Here is an 18,331-nt window from a genome sequence, read left to right on the forward strand (position 1 = left end):
CAAAACGGATTAGTTATGCATAATCATAATTAAAATCATAGAAAATATGATTAAGAAAAGGATTGAAAACACCTTAAAGTTGAAAATCTTCAAGAACCCTAGCAATTCGCTCTGTCTCCAAAGTTTCATAAAAGAAAGTGTAGAGAAAACTAGGGCTGGCCAAACCTTTTTAAATCCCCCTAAAACCAACGCACAATCCCTAAAAACCATGTCCTTTATTCCAACTAGGAAACTAAGAATAATAATAAAATATCTTAGAAAATAAAATCCTAATTAAGCTAGGAGAATCTGCCAAGTACTTGTCCAGCCACGTTTTAGCCTCAAATTTCCTCCAAATCCGGCCCAGGATAGCTTGTTTTAAAGATCAGGATGTTCTGAACACATCTCCAGAAGGCCACGAACCCAACAAAGGTCATCTTGGACTCCAAAAATGCAATTCAAGTCCAATACATCACTATTTCAGCACTGCACATCGCTCCTTTATTTTATTGCTAGAAAATCACCGCTAGGTAGAAAAATTCCAAATTATCACACGATCAAGCCAAGTGACTCACGAACGTCCTCCAACTGGAATTACTCTAAAATTTGTCCATTGGGCCACGTTTTGCTCCAGAGGAAGTCAAAAGTCCTATATTGAAAATACAATTCAAAGTATCAAAATTCTTCCAAAATAATATCCAAAATATACTAAGTGTGACGACCCGTCCCAAATTAAAATATATTTTATCCTTGAACGCTTGGAAATGACGATTTTACCCTCGTGAGTGTTGTGATGTGAATTGTGACAACATGTCCCTAATTTTACGTTTTATAAATTTTAAAAGCGTGAATTGACAAAAACGACCTAGAGGCAAGGATTTTGACTTCCGTTGGCCATTTTTTAGAGAGATGTATGAGTCATTCTTTTGGAGTATTTGCGTAGTAATCATTGTCACGAATGCATAGGCGAAAGCCGTTTGCAAGTCAAGATTATAACGGTATAGTTACGGACGTTTGAAATTGGTTTTTTAAAGTTTAGCTATAAATAAATTGAACTCCCACCTTGTGGGAAAGAAACCAATCAGATTTTAAGCAAGAATAAGGGGGCCAATCAGCTATTTTGTTTAAGTGACCAATTAGATATGTTAGAAGGAGGACCAATCAGAAATTAGAGAAAGGGATCGGCCAATCCGGAAGAGAGAGAAGAACATCATCCCCTTCCCTTTCAACCCGTGCACACCACACAACCCAGTTCAACCTCCTATTTTCCAAGGTCGATTCTGGCCAACACTGGTGGAGTTTTTCGACGCCGCCACCATCACCATCTTGAAGCTCTCATTCCCCTCTACAAAACCCACCCAAGAACCACCTTGATTAACCACGGTATGTGGCGGTTTGAGGCCACGAAAGTTTACGAAATCAACAGTGTTCCTCCCACTCTTTTCAAATTTTAGGCAAATCGGCAAAGCGATGGCCGATGCCACCACTTGGGCTTTGTAGCCCATCATCCTAGGAGAAAATCCTGACCAACCTTGACCCCGTTGGACCACCGTAGATGACAAATTGACTTAGGGAAGCTTTAGGCACCCGTCAGCTTTGTGGGCAAAATTGACCATCTTTCGTCCACTTTTGGACTTCGTGGCCGGTATGAAAGTTGTTCCTCTCTTTGGTATTGGAGATTACCTTCGATGGTATGATTTTCCATCCACTCTACTGTACTTTACTTATGCTTTGACGTCATGTGTGAAATGGGTTCATTTCCGCTCACAGCGCACTTTCGTATGTAGGCACTTTTAGGTTTAAATTTACTCACATATTCCACATCACTATACTTTATGACTTCGTCACCTTCTAGGTGTTGGCCATCATAACTCGATTCGAAGTCCTAGTGGACAATCCAGGTCGGGATGTGTCAGTTTGGTATCAGAGCATAAGTTGGGCAGTATTGTGTTCATCACACGCGTGATGTAAGCATTCTTGATTCTTGAACCTAATTTCCGAATCTTGCCACCTTGTCGAATATGAAAAATGTGTTAGTTTTTCCTAAGTTTTGGGCAGTTTTGTCGACTTGTCGACATTTTAGAAGATCATTTTGGTGAATGCCTCTAAACTATAAGGGAAGAATTTTCTTACCAAGGAAGGATGTAGATTTGAGATAAGTTGATAGCCCTGAAGTAGGGCTACTATATTGATAGTTGTGTATCTCGGGGGGAGAATTTCCTACCAATTCCACTACTATCTGGTCATTTCTTCCAAACTTTTTGAGTTAGGAAGCCATCGATAGTCTTGATTCCTTGGCAGTACCTGTTAATGTTCCACTTATTAGAATCCTCACGAAGTTTTAATTTTCGCCAACATTTCCAGAGATGTCTGGAGTGACAATGTGGTGCTACAGGGTAGCACTCGACGAACGAACATTTTGGGATAATCACTTTTGGTCCTCGATAGCACAAATTTTTCCAAACACATTAGTGATCATTCTGGATCTTCAAGTGGAAGATCGACTTCTGTTTAAGTCTGTTCTAAAAGTAGATTACTAGAAAATTTTATTTTCTTTACAACACTCCAGCCAATACAAATTTCCCACATTACGTTGGTGCTATACTTGTCATTTTGATGAGCATTGGCACGGGAGTAAGAATTGTTATATCTACAGTCAGTAGAAATCCCCAAAGTCGTAAGTATATTCCCTAGAATTATGGCACCAGTTCCTAGTACCAGATCTTTACTAGAAGACTGACTAATAGTTACTGCTAGAGCCTAAGAAACTAAATGTCGGAAAGTTAGGGGCAAACTCTGTTTAAAGACAGTAAACCCATGGTTATGTCAACCATATTACCTATTTAGGTAATCAAACCTTCTTCAACTAGCCACCTCTTGATCACTTTCACAGGTAGATAGTAGAATCGAAATATGAGTTGATGTCTCACTATTAGGGTGATTTCAGTGTCGAGAAAGCTGCGAATACCTTTTTAGTTCATGTCGTAAAGTTGATTAGTAGTATAGTACGTTTTGAGGATGTATACCTTTGGTGTCATTTCTCAAAATTTTACTTGGGATGCTACCGAATGTGAGAAGTAGAATACACCATTGATTTGCCTCGTTAACACCTCATTTATTCTCCCTATTTCTTATCGAACAACTCCTATATTTGTTTTCCTTATGACTTTTCAAACAAGTCATACTTCATTGAAAGAACTTAGTTATTAAACACTTTATCTTGGAAATCTCAAACTTATCTGCGAAGGTGAAAAACTGAGCTTTAGGATTGTACCTAGAATTTAACAACTTCTTCAGATGACGATTAAAAACCGCTATCCTCTACTTTGAATTGATGGTCTAATTGATCAACCTCTGTAAATCGAGTTTCCTTGTGTAGTTGACGAATTCAAAAGTCTTGTAGACGACTATCTCATCTATTCTAGTAACGAGATTAAATTCTCCAATTATCAACAGTTGGCTTCACATCAAATTTCTCAAATCTTACCTTTGTGTAAATTCGTACTTCTCCTGGGAGATGTGATTTCATAAATGACATTCTTTTCTTCTCTCCAAAAAGGTAGTAGCAGAAGAAGGTTGGAATTCTGACAAAGTGTTGTGAAATTCGAGACAAACTTTGGTCTTGTCAACCAAGGCAAATTAGTTTGGTTTGGGATGTTAATTATGAATAAAGTTTTAGACAAATGAACTGTTGTCTCACCTTACCTTTTCTTTACACCTTTTGATGACATTGATATTTGGAAACCCATGATGACGTGTTCTCTGGATGTTTCGGCTGTGTTGAGTCAGCATGATGGAGAATCTTTTATATTTTCCAATGGTTAAAACCATTCGACATGAACCATCCTATTCATGACTAGAGTCAAGTGTTATTATATTCATTTAAAATATCGGATGACACTTCTCGGTGAGAACGTGTCTAGAACCTTTACCAACCTTAGATTTCTCAAACATCTTCATTTGAGTTAAGCCAAAATTTCTGATAGTGATGAGGGAATAACTAAATCAACTTCTACGATTGCACTATTGTGTATTATCCCGATTGTGCAAATGTAATTACTATTTAATGCAGAAAAAAGACATATGTATACTTGAACACTTTCGGTCTGTCCTATCCCGCCTCAGTTGGAGTTCACATGTATTGTTTTGATGTTACTTGCGAGATATCAAGAAATGGTTTGAATAGTCATAATCACTTCTTGTATATGAAGGGAGTTGGGAAATATCATCATGCACTTTCGGTATGAGGTATCTTGTACATGTGGACATGATGATGATGATGTTTCGATGTCTACAAATCAACTTGACAAGATAACCCATTTTCTTTTCATTGGTCCAGAGGGACTACATTTTTGACCACTTGGTAAAATTCCTCATTCATGAGATTATCAGATTTCTTGAGCGTTTAGACTAGTATCTATTCTAATGGGGATTCCATATTCATCTCTTTGTGTTGAAAGGTATTCTAGTAAATTTTGGGGTCCATGTCTACCCTACTACACTTTGTATTATTTTTTGAAACAAGCAAATCGTCTAGAGGAGTTGCTAGGACATTGACAGTTAGTCGTGAACATTAAATTCTCAATCACTCAACAAATACTCTACTAAATGAATCTTAACCGTTGGTGATTGAATGTTTCAGAAGCTACCATTGTAGCGAGATGTCATACATTAATTTCAATTTCCTTGTATTCTAGATTTGTTGGACTTGTTTGACTTTCAAATTCTTGATTGTTTTTATTGGTGTAGTTTTGCTAAACTCAAGGGAAAATTCAATACGAACCTGCTCACTATGGTGTTATGAACTGCATTGTTGGGTTATGTGGTGTGTATTCTCTACTATATCTCACAATGACACATGTTTCATTTCCAAGTCTTGGGAAGCCTTCTTGAAGGCCGTATGCATTAAGCTTTGTCACGTATCACATTTCATCCTCAGGCTAATGGTTAGTTTGAATGAACTATCCGGATATTGAAGGACATCTTGCTTTTGAATATTTTACAGTTTAGCCAGTCATGGTAGGCACTTACCTTGGTTAAAGTTATGTGTAATTGCGGTTACATTTTTGGTTTGGCTATAGTATTGTTTGAGTCTTGGTATAGAGATTTTACACACGAAACATGTTTGACGGGTGAGTATTACGAACATGTATTTGAATGATCGAGGTTACAATATAGAAATTATGATTATTGTTGATGCTACCCATGAGGGTAGTGCGTGAGCAAAATATTGCACCCTCGGAAATTTGTTACTTGCTTATCGAGACAACAGTGAGTTGTCGGTATTGCAGGTTGTAGACCTTAATATCAATAACTTATTTGTTGGGTTCGTTAAGCAAGTAGACAAGTAAGTCATTTTATGTTAGCATTTGTATTTACTTATTTAATTAATTATTCATTGTTTGGGCTCGACCCAAAGATGTTACATGCTTATCTCCGGAGTATGTGACACAATGAGTGCGTAGGTGAATTTTTTTATTTTTTTATTTTTTTATGTTTAGTTTGGATTTCAGTGCAATTATTTTAAATCTTATACTAACACACACATAGTTTGGCATATGTTATTATATACCTATTTTGACTTTCTACTTTATAAAAGTATTGTATTATAGTATTATACTGAAGGAAAAGGAAAGTTTGAGTTTGGAGGCATGAAAGAGGAATCATTGCACTCTAATCGTGACACAATGCCATTCTTTTTTATGCAGGCGCTCTAACTTGATTTCTTCTTTATACATCTTCTTTCTATCTTAAGTATTTTAATGCGTAGCATGTGATTTTAAATTTCGGGGACGAAATTTTTTAAGGTGGGTAGATTGTGACAACCTGTCCCTAATTCTACGTTTTATAAATTTTAAAAGCGTGAATTGACGAAAATGCCATAGAGGCAAGGATTTTGACTTCCGTTGGCCATTGTTTTCTTTTGGAGTATTTGCATAGTAATCATTGCCACGAACGCATAGATGAAAGCCGTTTGCAAGTCCAGATTATAACGGAATAGTTACAGACGTTTGAATTGGTTATTTAAAGTTTAGCTATAAATAAATTGAACTCCCACCTTGTGGGAAAGAAACCAATCAGATTTTAAGCAAGAATAAGGGGACTAATAAGCTATTTTGTTTAAGTGACCAATTAGATATGTTAGAAGGAGGACCAATTAGAAATTAGGGAGAGGGATCAACCAATCAGGAAGGAGAGAGAAGAACCTCATCCCCTTCCCTTTCAACTCGTGCACACAACACAACCTAGTTCGACCTCCAATTTTCCAAGGTCGATTTTGGCCAACTCCGGTGGAGTTTTTCGACGCCACCACCACCATCTTGAAGCTCTCATTCCCCTCTACAAAACCCATCCAAGAACCACCTTGATTAACCACGGTATGTGGCGGTTTTAGGCCACAAAAGTTTATGAAAATCAACAGTGCTCCGACCACTCTTTTCAATTTTTCGGTGAATCGGCAAAGCGATGGCCGATGCCACCACTTGGGCTTTGTAGCCCATCATCCCAGGAGAAAATCTCAACCAACCTTTACCCCATTGGACCACCGTAGACGACGAATCGATACAGGGAAGCTTTAGGCACCCGCCGACTTTGTGGGCAAAATTGACCATCTTCCGTCCATTTTTGGACTTCATGGGCGGTATGAAAGTTGTTCCTCTCCTTGAGATCTTCATTAATATGAAATTTGAGAATTTTTAGAAATAGTGGAATTTTTCCGGCAAACGTGGTGGCCAACCACCGCGTGCGGCGGCGGGTGGGTTGAGACCCCACCTGACCATCATTGGCTAATTTGGATGCTCCAATTCCATATGTGACATTTGTTTAGTGAAATTATGATGTTTTAATGTAGTTTCGTAGTTGACCACCTAGTTGGGTGTCACGGGGTCCTTGCATGAATTGATGATCCGACCGTTGGATGGACACCAAACATTAGTACCTTATAGTACGTAATATTTGGGGACCATAGGAACTTATAGATCGGGAATCCAACGTATGGATCTTTCCAAATCAGATTTGTAAGTGCGTAAAATAAAACATCGACCACCACTTAATTTTAGCAATTGGCAGAGATCTGACCGTTGGATCGTTCTGAAACTTTAGGATGTTGTTCTAGAAGCATAATTTGTATCTTTGGAAGTTAGGGATTGGAAATCTGAGGTATGGATCTTCCGAATCAAGTTACGTAGGGTTGTGGAGCCTACTGTTGATCTTTGACTGACGGTTGACTTTTGGTCAACGGGTCTCAAATCATTCTAGAACGTCCTTGGGATGTGTTTTATGTACGTTACATGTTTTATTAATAAGAGTTTTGAGATGTGATTGAATATTTGTTCTAGGTGATGATCGTTCGTGACGTCTCGATATTCGTGCTAAAGAGTCATGGCGCGGACCTCAGGTAAGTGGGTTTGTTCCTTTTTATAGTATATATATGATTGATAGTTCCACAAATGCTTTTAAATTGATTTATGCATTTTATGCCATGTTAATATATATTTTAAAATACTATGATATGGTTTTGCATCATGGCATATCCATATGCATATTACCTGCATATAATTGTTGTGAATGCTTGGAAGTGCTAAGGTGAACGCGGGACGCGTAGGTAAGTTCAGGTGAGTTTAGGGTGTTATTTGAAATGATTGAGTTATGGCTTTACTATATTTATGTTATAGGCAACTCCGACACTGTCGTACAGGTTGCAATAATAGGCACCTCCAACATTGTCGTACAAGTTGCAATAATAATAGGCAACTTCGACACTGTCATACAGGTTGCAATAATAGGCAACTCTGACACTATTGTACAAGTTGCAATAATAGGCAACTCTAACACTATTGTACAGGTTGCAATAAATGTTGCAATAATAGACAACTCCGACATTGTCGTACAAGTTGCAATAATAGGCAACTCCGACACTGTCGTACAAGTTGCCTATGAGTCGTACAGGTTGCATTAGACAACTCCAACTCATGTGTTATCATAGATTGATGAGCACCTAATTTTTTTTATATATTGTTACCGATATGTAGTGATTTGGAATATTCCTGGATTTACCATTGATTTACATTTGATTTCATACTTATATGTAATATGATTTCCTGGAACCTATACAGGTATTATAGCAAGGGATTATAACGTTTAGAAGGTCTTTATTAAAGCGTTATTTTCAGGCCCACTCACTCTTGTCTTTTTTTTTTTATCCCTCCAGGTTCTAGTAGTAGAGTTTTCGTATCGATGATGATTCGTGGCAAATCTTGGTATTGGAGATTACCTTTGATGGTATGATTTTCCATCCACTCTACTATACTTTACTTATGCTTTGATGTCACGTGTGAAATGGGTTCATTTCCGCTCACAGCGCACTCTCGTATTTAGGCACATTTAGGTTTAAATTTATTCACATATTCCACTTCACTATACGTTATGGCTTTGTCACCTTCTAGGTGTCGGCCAGCACAACTCGATTCGAAGTCCTAGTGGACAATCCGGGTCGAGATGTGTCATGAATGTATGTATATGGTTTAAATTATTTCCCCATTTTCAAAAAATTATTGATATTTGAGGTTTCGAGGGTGTCGACGTGAATTAGTGGCCCAGTTGGATTCATAGTGGAAATATTAGTAAGGAAGAGAGGAAATTGGGTTGGACCCAAATTGCATGAGCTTGGCCATGTAGCCCAATTAGGACTTAGGACAATTTAAAATGCCTAATTCCGTTGGACACACATACACACACGTGCAACCTTCTTCCCTTCTTTCTCTTTTTCTTGAAAATTCTTTTTGTCTGTACAACTGAGCCTTCAGCCTTCAAACACCATCAAAACACCACAGATCAAACTTTTAAGGACCACCTTTGGATTCCTTGCAAACCTACGAACCTAATCATACCAATTGTTCAAAGAAAGGACGTCGGGAACTCGAGAACTCGCGAGCTCCTACAGGGTACCCTGTTACTCCAACGTGATCGTGGATCTTTCACAGTATTTTAAAGCTCAAAAAGGGTCCTAAATGTTTCTACTAGGATCCTAGGCTAGTTTTGGAGTGGTTAGAACGTTGAAACACTTGGGTTTGTCGAGTTTCAGGTTTGGCCGGTTGTGTCGAGCTATTTTCCGACCGTTTTTAGTCGATGTTAGGACTTCAAAGTGGTAAGATCATGTTCTACTTGTCCAGGGCTTCAATTTGATATAAATTTTATGAAATTTGGTTGAAAAATGGTGAAGATATTAAAGTTTAAAGTTTTTCTAGAAATCGGCGACTGTAGCGATGGCCGGTGCCGGAATTTGGCGAACCATCGGAGAAGACAAGGAATATTCCGTCAACTTTAATAGAATATACTAACAGTGTAAGGTAACACCGTTAGTTTTTAGATGGAATATGCTGATATTTAACGAAATATTCCCTAACGTCGTTAGGGAATCCGTTCGTGTGCCAGGCACGTGCTCGCGCGTGGCCGGCGCATTGGACGTTGGTAAATTATTCTAAAAATACGGGGATGCTAGGGTGTTGAGCAGGCTACGATAGTATATTCAAAAGCCCCAATTGAGCAACGTATGAGAAGTTATTTCATAATGATGGTTATGTGCTTAAAAATAACATTAAAATAGTTGTTTCACAAATATGTAAGACGTTTCCGGAGGACGAGCACAGCCAGGCGAGACTTGGGGGTTACGACCCGGCTATATACCAATGAGTGGGCTTTTGAGTTATATATATATATATATATGCACCTTATGTTTCCCAAAAACTGTTTAAATGGTTGCATTACATATTAGAATATGCTTTATTATAGCTGTGCATATTACTGCTCAACGTTGTGGACGCTCAGGTAAGCTTTAAGTGAGTATATAGCGATGGTTGTGATGGTAGTGTGTATGATTATAATGAGTTGCTTTCAGTGATTTATATCCTGCACCGCGGTGTTAGTGCTCCGCCTGAGGGTAGGGCCTAGCCTTCACGTGATCGTTTACCTCCCGCACCATATGCTCACATTGGAGCCAAGGCAGGTGCCAGCCTATCGTACAAACCACATTAGGTGGTTCCAACTCATAGGTGACTTGCGATACTTCGCACAGCCTTCACGTGATCGTAGCACTTGAGCGTACTTATTTACACCTAGCTTGTTGTATAGACCACATATGTGGTTTCGACTCGTGTGCAAGATTTGATTTGATTGTTAAGTTATTGATTCACCCGTACAGGTCATGTTAGGTGACTCCGGCTGATATGTCATTTTATATTAGTGTAATTCACCTGGCTTACTTATTCATGGTTGAGATGATTGTCATGGCATACACATGATTTGGTTATTTTCGAGTATAGTTTTCATATATGTTGACAGTATTATTTTCTGGGAAACTTATATGGGTTTTACAGTGAGGGGCTATTACATTTGAAAAGATAAATGGAGTTTTTTTTTTTTGCCCACTCACACTTTCTGTTTTACGCCCCCCCTAGGTTCTAGATAGAAGTACGTGTTGGTGGCTCATGAGGACTTCACGGTGGTTCTAACAGACATCCACCAATGTAGGGTTTCTTTTATGATCTGTATGATTATTACTTAGTCTTCTGGACTGCACTTCAATACCTATGCTTTGGTTGTGTGTGTCTTTACTCTTTACTCTAATCACTTTCACTCGTACTTATAGGCTAGTCTAAGGTAAGATAACTAGTGATTTTTATTTATTCGCATTTTCATATCATTACCACTTCCGCACAACGGATTGAGGTCGGGGTGTGTCACTAAGAATAGGGTTAAATATATAATATAAAATCTACTCATCAGTGACCACTTAAACCTCCTCTATGCAAATCCTGAATAAGCTTTTCTCGCAAGGAAGACAAATGAATCCATTGTTGGAACCAAATATGCATGCCACCGCTGATGGTGAAGGCACATATTCAAGTAACTTACAAAACAAGAAACAACTGTGAGCAAGTTAAAGACTGGAGGGGTGTGCACTAGTCAAAGGCTCTCCGATGATCAAGTTCTTCGATGGTCAAGTTAATAAACATTTTTACTCAAGTAATGGACAAGAGAATAAGTATGCTAAGGATGCATTACTCGAGATGAACCCTAGATGGGTGTATTTATACTAATCAAGAGAGAGACCTTTTTATGACAGAATCCTTGTACTAAAACAGAAGAATCTTAGAGGATATCTAGGACTAGATATTGCGTCATTTTAAGAGTGTGATTACTTGCGACGCGCGATAATTCCTAGACTGTAGGAACTCGACTTATGAGGATTTAATTGTGTCCATATCCGGATCAAATCTCGTGTCTTGCAGAACAAGCATGGTCATCCACCAGAGTCACTTCACACTTCACCTATTGCCCTGGAACAAGGTGATGGTGGCACTGCTATTCCGTCCGATACAACTATGCTCGAAGTCGCTGAGTCCATGACCGGACTTCTGAGGTAATAGTATCTGGATCAGCCCTAGTTCGTCTTTGGAAAATCATGGTCCCTCAATTGCCCCTAACTATGCATTTGAAAGACAACCTATTCCCTTTAAGGATGGATAGTTATCCAAAGACCATGACTTCTGAAGTAAGCTAGAATATGTACCATTTAGTCTTCTTTTTTTATTTGGTTATTCGACATGGAATGCAATGGAAACATTTCATATTCTGATGTGTGATCTTGATTGTTGTGCCATAAAGATTGTAATGATTATACATATTGCGTGGGCACAGTTTGCAAGTTTGCTTCATAGTCTTTATAGGAAATTTTTGTGCTAGGGGTGAGGGATTATCTCCCAACCAGTTGTACTTTTTCATGCCCTTTTATGGGACTTTGATGATAAACATGTGCTTGCATGAAACTTCACCGGATATCTCTTCTTTGCATTCTTTATCCTTAAAAATCTTAATTCGATAAATCCTTCCAAAGTAAACGAACTTTTGAAGAAGACAAATAACAGAGCAGAAATACGAGTAAGTTTGTGGGTCCGGGGTAGAGCTTAAAAGCCCTCCTTGGCAATGTTTGTTCGGAAAAACATTACCTCCCAAACTTACTCGTTTGCTCTGTACTTGTCAAAACGCCCTCTTTTGCTCTGTACTTGTCAAAACGCCTTTATCGGACTAAGGATAAGAAAATTTGGACTTGTACCTGAAATAATTTAATGAAAAATAAAACACTCTCTTTTATCTTGTCCTAGCTCTTTGACCAGGAACTTCAATACTTACAACATGTTGTCAAGGGAGGATTTTTCCCTTAGCCCGAATTGTGTGTTCGTCCCCAGTGAATCTTAAACAAGAGTTCTTTGAGGACCTGGTCGTTGACATGTGGGTCGAAAACACTTTTGAATCCTTTTGCTAGACCTGTGTATGAGACCTGAGCATTTTTTATTAGACTACCTTGACTGGCTTAGTCAAAGCTGTTCCACGTATTGGAGCTCCATTGGAATAAAACTTCTTCTTGGGGATAGAAGTAGTCGTACTCAGGGTCGAAGTTTAGAGCACTTTCGGATGATTTTTGGATTGCCCTTTTGACTATTCCCTCGCATGGCGTAGAGCTTGGGTTTGAATGTTATAACCCACAACTTTGCTAGTTGTGTAAACTTTTCGGAGGCCGAATAGTGCATTGGACTTCCGGGTCAAGGCGCCGTGTGTCCGTGCCCAGCCTGCCAATCGTAACCAGGTTTATTACGGTTCAAGTATCCCATGCTGTTAACCGTATAATACGAGATGGGCTAAGAAAAACTCTTCTAACGGTGTTTGATTTTTTAGACTTGTAATCGTGTTAAGTTTTCAAAGTTTATGCTCTGCTTAAGTGAGTGAGATATCTTCAGCATTACCAAAAAAACAAAGAGGAAAAAAATAGATTTTGAACATAAAACCAACAAATTTCATAAATCTTTTATGGAGGGAAATATAGATGATTAATAAGGAGGTGTGATTGAATCGGAAAATGATTGCCTATATATCTCCAGGAAGGAGAATCAAATCATTATTGTAGTTTTAAGAAAAATATGATATAATGTAAGAATTACATAAGGGATCACTTTTGACGATAAGTCTATGGTGGGATGTTAGGAGATGAGTTCTGTGTGGACTTGTCTTGTGTGACGACCCGTCCCTACTTTTCACTGTGATTTCTTTTCGTTGAGGTGAGTTGACGATTTTACCCTTTTTGGATAAATGTGGAATCTGACGTGGACATGGTTTTCGGCTTTCAGTTTCATTTTCCTAGTTTCGTACTAAATTAGTACTCGTCGCTATGAATGTGTGAGCGCGTGTTAGACTCGAATCAGATCTGTAATGAAAGAGTTACGCTCCATTAAAGTACGTTAACGACGAGTATTTTTATACACGCATGTACAAATTAACAGTGTTGGAAACACAGTAAGAAATTAGATTTTGTATATTAAAAATTGTACAAAATCTGAAATTCAAAATCCATCCATCCATTCCTTGATTGGCGGATCCGTGTTCCCCCTTCACTAGCAAATCAAATTTTCTTTTCCTTCTTTCCCTCTCAACCAATCAAGCACCATCCCACATTTTTGGCACCAATCAGTTTTCACTTTCATTTCACCCACAACCAATCAGAAACCACAACTCTCTCTCTTCTCCTTCTCACTCTCTCTAACCCAAGAACAATTCTTCTCTCTGCAACTCCCTTTTCAAAACACTCAAACGTGACCTGCAACCTACACCATTGAACTCCCCTCAACTCCACGAACACAACCATGTAACCAGATTGTGATTTGGTTGAGTTTTAACTCACCAACTCGGAAGGTCCGAGTTAGTGAGTTTTGGTTCAACGAGTTCGAGGCTAAGTCACGGGGTTTTGAAGGTCGGGGAAGCTTTCGTATATCTCCTTGAGGCTCCTAGGACAAGTTTGAGGAAGCTTTGACGTGAAACAACCCAGTTTCAAGAAGTTGAGTTTTTGGCTTAACCTTTCGAGGCATTTTCAGGCCACTTCCTATCCGTTTTTGGACTTTCAAAAGGTATAGATTTGTTCTACTCCTCAAGAGCTTCATTTCCATATAAATTTCTTGAAAAATGGTTGAGAAATGAGCAAGTTATGAAGCTTTGAAATTTTGCTTAGAAACCAGCGAAAATTTCTAGATTCCGGCGAGTTCAAACAGTGGCGACTGGAAAGGACCACTGGAGAAGACGACGGAATATTTCATCAAAGTTGATGAAATATTCTAGAGGTGTCAAGTAACACCGTTAAACTCTGTTATTTATTTAACAGAATATTCCGTCAAACTGAAGGAATATTCCTGACAGACGTCAGGGGTCTGCCTGCGCTTGGTGGTGCGTATGGCTGTGCCTTAGCTGGCATGTGAGGGGGCGTCCAGCCTCTGATTTGCTTTTTGTCAATTTGTGTAGGTCCGTGATGTTGAGTAGATTGATTTCATGTATTTAAACCCTAGGTTTGAGCAAACTATGGAGGTTTATGGAGGTTTTATTTAAGTTTCCATTTATGTGTTATTAAACTAAGTTAATTAGTGATTTCACATATATGGGAAACATATCCTGAGAACGTACGGGGTCAAGAAAGGCTCGAAGGCTTTGTTTTGATAGTGTATTTGTGAGTGGGCAGCTTGTTTTTATATCTATACATAGTTATGGTTTCCATAAATGCGTATTTACTCCATTATTACACTTATATTGCCAAGTATCGTTATTGTGATATTAAATGTGATAAATGCTGCTATATGGTTGGGATATAACTATCATGACATTCATAGATATTTGAACATGCTCATCTTGTGCACCCCAGTGTTAGTACTTCACCTACGGCTAGGGCCAGTGCTTTACGTGTATCTTCACATCCACACCATTCGCTTGCCTTGGATCCAAGTTAGGTGCCAGTTAGGCCTGGCAAACGAGTCGTGCCTGTCGTGTTTGTGTTGTTTTCGTGTAACACCTGTTATCTTAACGGGTCGTGTCGTGTCACACCCGTTATCTTAACGGGTCCTTAACAAGTCGGGTTAAAGTGACCCGACCCGTTATGACCCGCTATGACCCGTTAAGAAAAATGTATTTTTTTCTTAAATTTTCATATACCACACATTGCCACATAAATATTACTTCAAAACATTAAAACACATTTGTCATTTAAGTACTACATCTACACTTGAAAATAAAAGCCTAATAAACAAACATCCATACACTACTAGTCTATTACAAAATATTAAATGTGTAAGGATATGCAAAATGAAAGAGTTTTTGTTTTCAAGGTTGTGAAGCCTTTCTCAAAAGTTAAAACCTTGCCAATGGAACTCAAAGCTTGCATATTACTCCTTTTACAAAATCCTCAATTTTCATCAATCATCATGACATAAGATTTTGTGGTATCCACTATTGTAAATATTTTAAATTGAAGATCGAATTCATTCATTGTATTCATATAGGGTCAAGGAGTGTACTTGTAAATAATCATCAAAATTGGAGTTAAAAATACCGTTAAATCGTAATTTTTTGTTGATAACCGTTGAAAAGTTTTGTCTCGTTAATTGATCTCTGAATGTTTGTTTTTTGCGATTTTTGGCATATGCGATCTTGAAGCATATACAAACAAGTTTGATGGTTGGATCGTTGAAATTATTTTCGTAGAATGCGTATCCCATCAAAATGATAGATTCACTAACACTTAGAGTTTATTTATACTTTCATTAAGTATAACATAAGATTTTGTGGTATCCACTAGGGTAAATATTTTAAATTGACGATCGAATTCATTCATTGTATTCATATAGGGTCAAGGAGTGTAGCTGTAAAAAATCATCAAAATTAGAGTTAAAATAACTGTTAAATCGTGATTTTTCGTTGATAACAGTCGAAAAGTTTTGTCCTATTACGTGATATTTGAATGTTTGTTTTTTGCAATTTTTGGCATAAGCGATCTTGAAGTATATACAAACATGTTTGACAGCTGGATCGTTGAAACTAGTTTCGTAGAATGTGTATCCCATCAAAACAATAGATTCACTAACACTTTAGAGTTTATTTCTAATTTCATTAAGTATAACATAAGATTTTGCGCTATCCACTAGTGTAAATATTTTAATTGAAGATCGAGTTTATTCATTGTATTCAAATAGGGTCAAGAGTGTATGTGTCAGCCCGTTCCGAATTTTCGAACCGTAGGGGCGAAATGACGATTTTGCCCCTATTATGGTTGTTTCGTTGTGTGGTTGTTTTTAGGTGTTGCTTGGCTGGTTTTGGACCACACATACACCACACTCACTCACTCTCTCTCCCTACCCTGTCCCGAGCCCTCTCTTTCTCCAATTCCTATTCTCTTTGTACGGACGACAACCAAAACCATCCAAACCTTCACAGATCGAGGAAACAAATTACATATTCGTGCTCGTGAGGTCCGTAGGAGTTCAACCATACCCATTTCAGTTAAGGATACCTTCGTTTTCACGTCGAACTCGAGATACCCCAATTTGGTCATTGTTCATGCACACGTTAATTCTTGTGTTTTTGGGAATTTTAAGCTTGTGGGAAGCTTGGTGAGGTCCTTAGGAGGCTCGGGGTGGTTTGTTTGAAGGTTTTAGACGTCGGGATCATGAGTTACAAGCTTGGCTGGAGTTGGTGGTGTTTTCCCGTCGAGATTCCGTGGGTTTTAGTGCTTGAAAGTGGTATGGATTTGTTCCTCTTGTTGTAAGCTTCATTTTGGTACCAATTTTGTGAAATTTGGTTGAAAAACGAAGAAGATACAAGGTTTTAAAGTTTTCCCGATTTTTCGGCGCTGGCGACGGCGCCGGAGCTTCGCCGAAGAAGTTGACGGAATATTCCTAACGGCGTTAACGAAATCCGTCAGAGTTAACGAAATATTCCTGACAGCGTTAACTGACACCGTCAGTGTGCCAGGCACGTGCCTGCGCGTGGCCAGCGTGTGGGGGCGCGTGCGGCGGTGTAAATTTTTTCTAAAAATATGGGGATGTTCTTGAGGTTGAGTAGATCACGTTGGTGTATTCATACACCCCATTTGAGCATTGTATGAGAAGTTATTTCGTGATGTTGGTTATGTGCTTTAAAATTAACGTTTTTATAGTTGTTTCACATATAGGTGAGACTTATCCCGAGGACGAGCGCGGTCACTCGAGGCAAGGGGGTTACGACCCTTCTACATACCAGTGAGTGGGCTTTTGGTTTTTCGTATATACCTATATACTTATGCTTTTCCCAGAAAGTGAAATGAAACGTTTATACGTTTACATGCTATGCTTATTGTTTGCCATTTATTTACGCATTATTAGTCGTATATGTATATATATGTTTGGTGCTGCGGATGCACAGGTAAGTGCCAGGTGAGTTATGATTTATGTTTATGTTCAGTAGTGATTTGAGATGCATAGAGAGCTCATAACCTGCACCCCCAGTGTTAGTGCTCCCGCCCAGAGTTGGGCACAGTCATTCACGTGATGTTCACCTCCCGCACCACACGCTCATCTTGGATCCAAGTTAGGTGCACAGTCCTGTCGTACAGACCACTTTAGGTGGTTCCAACTCGTAGGTGACCCGCAATTATTCGCCCAGCCTTCACGTGATCGTAGCACTTGAGCATATTTATATTACAGTCTTGTCGTACAGACCACTTTAGGTGGTTCCAACTCGTAGGTGACCCGCGATTATTCGCCCAACCTTCACGTGATCGTAGCACTTGAGCGTATTTATATTACACCCAGGCCTGTCGTACAGACCACTTTAGGTGGTTCCGACTCGTGTGTAGGTATAGTTAGTGAGATGGAGATTTGAGCTCTAGATTCAGCCGTACAGGTCACGTTAGGTGACTCCGGCTGACAGATTACATGGCATTGATTTGACAGTCCTGAGCACTTGCATTCTATTTAGAGACATTTGACATGGCATATTTCCGAGCATGATTTATATGCATATATGTATATATTTATATGTATATATGTATATTCTATTTTTCTAGGAAGTATACAGGTTTTACAACGAGGGGTTAGGACTTGTTTATGAAATGGTTTTTTTGAAAAGCTTTGTTTTTGCCCACTCACACATTTTGTTTTGCGCCCCTCCAGGTTCTAGTTGGCTAGTACTTGTGGTGGCTTCCCAGAAGATTTCCCCGACATATCTGATAGATTATCACCAGTGTAGGACCATCTTTGGGTGTGTTTATGTAGTGTTGTTTCTCCTGGACTGCATTAGGTCTTCGTGCTCTGAACATTGTTTTTCACACATACGCTTGCACATGTATGTTTTTACTTTGTGTAAAGCTGGTTTTTATTTATTCGTACTTTTATTATTATTTTATTAGCTTTCGCACTGTGCACATGGTTACGTCACTTCCACGTGACGGCCAGCATGCCCTGATCTCGGTCGGGGTGTGTCAGTGTAGCCGTAAAAAATCATCAAA

The sequence above is a fragment of a genome, unplaced genomic scaffold (assembly GCF_019419815.1).
Source record: "Pyrus x bretschneideri cultivar Hongxiangsu unplaced genomic scaffold, Pyrus_bretschneideri_v1 Contig65, whole genome shotgun sequence".
NCBI classification, from domain to species: domain Eukaryota; kingdom Viridiplantae; phylum Streptophyta; class Magnoliopsida; order Rosales; family Rosaceae; genus Pyrus; species Pyrus x bretschneideri.